General features: G+C 39.1%; 1 pseudogene; it reads right to left on the reverse strand.

Annotated features, from left to right (window-relative positions):
• Positions 1 to 2,967: 2,967 nt before the first annotated feature.
• Positions 2,968 to 4,427, reverse strand: LOC102259348 (annotated as a pseudogene).
• Positions 4,428 to 5,691: the final 1,264 nt, after the last annotated feature.

Here is a 5,691-nt window from a genome sequence, read left to right on the forward strand (position 1 = left end):
CTACTTGACCTTTGGGACAACATTTCATTGTTGATTTTGTTTTCCTCCTTGAAACTCATTGCTTCCTTTGATTTGGGCCCTTAGTTCTCTAGTTTACTTAAAAGTTCTCATCTGGTACGCTTCCCATATCCTCATTTATTTTTTCTTCCACATCATCAAATATCAAAAAAATCATAGAATGTCTGCAGAATATTAAAACCAAGAACAAAACAAAAGACAACATGGAGACTTAACAGTTCCATATCCCCAAGAGTTAGCATTCAAATGTGAGAGTCTGAAAAACTTATTTTTAGATGTGGTTAGAAAATTTAAACACTAATTTGTCACTTATGAATGAAAATTACTAAACTATTTGAGGAAATAATGATGGTAATAAAATAAATGATTAAAAATAATGATAGTTGTTTAAAAGAGAATCACCATTGATCAATAAGATGAAGTAAATACAGATTTATCTAATTAATTATCATAGTTATAAAATCTAATACAAATGTCAAAAAAGTATATTTTACAAGAAATGATATATAATATAAATGAAACTTGTGAGAAAAAAGTAAGTGCCGCCTAAATTTTATTTGGAATAAAATTATTTGATTTAGTTTCATTATTAATATTGATAATATAAAGATATACAATATAAATGAAACTTCGTGAGAAAAAATTAAGTGCCGCCTAAATTTTATTTGGAATAAAACTATTTGATTTAGTTTCATTATTAATATTGATAATATAAAATTACAGTCAATTATTTTAAACATGGAAATTCTATTACCTGAATGTAATTTGCATATCAGTCAAATTATAGGACAGGGAAAAGAGAAAAACCAAAGTAAACCTTAAGGAATTAAACACAATAAAGCATTAAACAAGATGACAGATGATACATAAAATATATGTCTTCAAAATAAATATCAGCAATACAAATTTACATGTAAGATGTAAAACTATTAAAATAAAACATAGGAATCAAAGCATTTGGTAAAGAATTCTTAAATATTACACCAAAAATGATTGATAAAATAATTAAAAATTAGACTTCTTCAAATTAAAAGCTTATGCTCCATGAAACACACTGTTAAGGAGATAAAAATACAAACTACAGACTAGAGGGAAATATTACCAAACCATTCTTCTGACAATGGACTTATACCTAGAATACATATAGAGAAGTCTCAAGTCTCAACAGTAAAGAAAACACAACAGTGAAAAACATTAGAGAAGAGAAACGAATGGCATATAAGTACATGAAAAGTTGCTCAACATCATTAGCCATTAGAGAAATATAAATGAAAACCACAGTGATATATCACTACACACCCATTAGAATGGCTATTATTTTATTTGAAAGATAAGGTCAAATGTTGAAAAGGCCGTGAAAAAGGTAGATTTAGAGGGAATTTCTGGTGGAAATGTAAAGTGATATAACCCCTCTGGAACACAGTCTGGTACTTGCTTGTAAGAATAAACATGCATTTATTATATGACCCCAGCATTACATTTATGGACATTTAGCCCTGGCGAAGTGAAAGCCTATGTTCACAACTACCTGTATGTGAATTTGCATAGCAGCTTGATTTGTAATAGCCCCAACCTGGAAACAACACAATGTCCTTTGGTGGGTGGGTGGTTAAACAAACTCTGGTACATCTATGCCACAGAATTACTTGGCAATAAATAGGAACAAGCAAATGATACCCACAACTTCAGGTTGGATAGATCTTGAAGGTATTATTCTTAGTGAAAAAAATTTAAAAAAACATCTCAAATGGTTACACAGTGTAATTCTAGAAATGGAGACCAGATGAGTGATTTCCAAGGGACACGGATGGGGTTGGGGGTGTGAATGTGACTACAATGGTACTGTATAAAGAATTTCCTTTGGGTGATGGAACCGGTTTATATCCACATATGGGATTAAATTGCATAGAATTGTATACATAAACCCACATGCAAATGAGTATGTGTAAAACATTGGTAAAATCTGAATATTGTTTGTAGTCTAATGAATAATATTGTACCAATGCCAATTACTTGGGCTACATTTATAGAAGTTGAACCAAGCTGGTGAAAAATTCAAGGGACTCTGTGTACTATATTTGCAACTTCTTATGAATGTATAATCATTTCAGAATTTTAAAGAAGTTAAAAATAAATAAATGACATATAATTCCTTGCTTGTCAGCTCAGGGGATCAAGAAACACCCCAGTATTGACAGCATACCGCGTGCCCATCTCTTGGGTTGTAATACCGCTCTCCAGCAAAAGAAACCGGGGCTCTTGGAGAAATGGCCAACTTTATCACTGGGGCAGGAAATGTACAAGATCAGTCTGGATCATCTTTTTTAAAGCAAGACTTAGAAATATAATTTTTCCTTTTTTTTCTCTTTCTTTCTTTTTAATATAAAAGGGGGAAGAGTTTATTGAAAACTATATACAGTTGGTTTAATCCCTACCACAATTGGATGTCGGGGCCAATCCTTCCCACACCTCAGGCGGTATCTTGATCCCTGATGGTGGAGGCTAGGGCTGGAGCCAGGGCCCATACTGCCTTGGGAAGCTTGGCAGCCAGACTCCATCAATGATCTTCATCTGTTAATGTTCAATTTTAAATGGCCTATCAATGCTAGGCAGAGGGCAAGGAGTGGGTCCCTGCCCCAATCTAGTCAAAGCCTGGATAGGGGAACACTATTCTGAAACTTGGTCCCAAGAGGTTCAGCTATGCTGCCCAGAAGTCCTGGCTACTCCTCCCACAGGAGGCCTTCCTGGGCATGGAGGCAAACAGCCCCCCTACCACCTCAGGCCACCCATGTGCACGACTCATGAGCTTCATGGACTTGGACTGGGAACATCAGACACCCTCCCTCCCAATATTGACTCAGGGTCCAGAGTTCCTGGAACACTCCCAGGCAGAAGACCTGGGTTGAGAGGTGAGTGTTGGGGAAGTCACAGCTAAGGGACCAGGACCCTCCTGGGGTAGGGAGCAATTGGGGCGTCAGGGCGTCCCATTGTAGGAATAGTCTGCTTTGCTGTGCATCACTAGCCCATCATCCACAAGGTAGAAGCTGTCAGTCTGTGTCTCATATGGGTGATGGATCATCTCATTGATCAGCTCCTTAGAGAGAGGGGTGGAGTCATAGGTATTCTTGCTACTGGGAATGCAGAAGCCACAGTGGAAGTCAAAGCTCTTGAGCAGCTGGTTTCAGAAGTAGTGTATCACCTCCATGTAGATCATGTGGAAGTTGTTGACAGGTTTGTCTCCTACTGTGAACTCCACCATGGCTCCCACCTGCCTCAGACAGAGAAAGGTAGGCATGAGCTGGTATCAGACAAAGCGCCCAGCATTGGATTCCAGGTCCTGTGGGTTGATGACAAACCCCTCTTAATTTCACAGAGGACAGTGCCTGAATCCATGTTCTGAATCTTGAGGCTGATGAAGTAGAATCCTATATAATAAAAGGCTAATATGCAAATCTACCAGTCGGCAGAACGACTGGTCACTATGATGTGCAATAACCACCAGGGGGCAGACGCTCAATGCAGGAGCTACCCCCTGGTATTCAGTGCACTCCCACAGGGGGAGTGCCACTCAGCTAGAAGCCAGGCTCATGGCTGGTGAGCACAGCCGCAGGTAGACATCTCCCAGGGAGAGTGGGCCTAAGCTGGCAGGCGAACATCTCCTGAGGGGTCCCGGACTACACCAGGCCTCTAATATATATATATATATTCCCCTCCAGGGAGCACAGGTAGGCACTCTTGACCTGATAAAGCCCATACATCCTCTGGCCCAATCAGCTGCCCCTTCTAGAGTGGCCTGGCCTAGGCCTTGGGTTCCGACTGGGACCCAGATTTGGATTCAGCCTGCAGCTGTGGCTCCCAAGCTCAGGGTCTGAGGCCCCTGTTCTGCCCCTATCCCACAGCTGCTACCCTTCTTCATCTCCTGGTCTTCAAGATTCCTGGTCTGAGGGGCCAGGGATCCCCTGCTGCCGCCCGGCTGCCTGTGCCCACTGGATCCGAGAAGGGGGAGTAAAAATTTAATTTTTCTTGAAGGGTTAAACATTGACTAAGAAACTAATTAAATCCATATGACAGGCTCATGTAAATACTTCAAATGTATAAACTAACAAAACATAGACAAATAGAATATATATATATATATATATATATATTCATTCATTCTAGAATTTTAAAGCGTGCCAGTACAATTGGTTCATTTTATGTCTTCATTTGCTCTAGACTTGTTTTATACTCTCTTACAATAATTTTTGTTTTGACCCACCAGTGCTCTTTTCAGACTGAAAATATCATGGAATATTATGGTGATCAAATGAAATTTAAATTATTTTTAGAATTTACCTTGTAGTCTCCTTTTACATGGACCAAATTCTATTTGATTCTGTTTTTTTCTTATTTACCTCATTCTCAGCCATCAAGGATTCATTCCCCAGCGGCTGAAGCCAGACAACCGACAACTGTCTGGAAGTGACAGGGCTCTCAAGGAGCTGTGGTGGGGCCTGGCTGCCCCATTTGCCCAAAGTTTTAGATTCATTATAACATCAATTTACAACTCTAGAGCATTGAAAAACACAAGTGGGACCCGGCTGCTGTGGCTCAGCTGTTGAACAACAACCTATGCACTAGGTTGGATTCTCTTCAGGGTACATGCCAGGTTTGCTGGCTCGATCCCCACTAGGGGACTTTCATGTTTCTCACTCATCAATGTTTCTATCTCTCTATCCCTCTCCCTTCCTCTCTCTCTAAAAATTAATTAAAACACACACACACACATATTGACAAAACACAAGTGGGGAGGAATATTGAGCTCTACCAGGGACCAGATCAGGAGTGGGTGAGTCTGATCCCCAATCTGGATTGATTCTCCCAAAGCTCATAAGACGTCTCTCTCCCTGATACATGAAGTTGGGTACATTGTGCAGGAGTAGAGACCAGAAGAAACAGGTAAAGGGACACAATTATGAAATCTAGAAAACCCCATGAGAAGAATATGAGAGCAAATTGGGTAATAAGCCAAGCAAAACAGTCCACACACACACATTGACAAATATGTGGGGAGGAATATTGAACTCTACCAGGGACCAGATCAGGAGTAGGTGAGTCTGATCCCCAATTTGGACTGATTCTCCCAAAGCTCATAAGACATCTCTCTCCCTGATACATGAAGTTGGGTACATTGTGCAGGAGTAGAGACCAGAAGAAACAGGCAAAGGGACACAATTATGAAATCTAGAAAACCCCATGAGAAGAATATGAGAGCAAATTGGGTAATAAGCCAAGCAAAACAGTCCAGAGCATCTTTGTGTAACTTATTCTAAATACATAATTTTACTCTATAATTTAATATCCAAGCCTTGAGCAATGAGAGACAGACTCTAAAAGGTATCCGAATTTAACAAAAAGAAAACCTGATAAAAATAATTAAACATAGTGGCTCAGACCAATGTAAGTCAACAACAGGTAGATCACAGAAATGAGGGAAGGAATTGCAAGGAGAAAGAGTTGTACAGCATAGAGATTTTCTCTCTGATATACTCATAAAAGTTTTTGATGATTCCTTAGGAATAAAAATTAATAGTGTATATCAGAACATCTCCAACATCAGAACATACAAAAGTCACCTGAAGAATATATATATTTTGCTTTATGTTGCTGTATTAAATAAGTGGGGATAATGTA

Source organism: Myotis brandtii, unplaced genomic scaffold (assembly GCF_000412655.1).
Source record: "Myotis brandtii unplaced genomic scaffold, ASM41265v1 scaffold1208, whole genome shotgun sequence".
Lineage (NCBI taxonomy): Eukaryota > Metazoa > Chordata > Mammalia > Chiroptera > Vespertilionidae > Myotis > Myotis brandtii.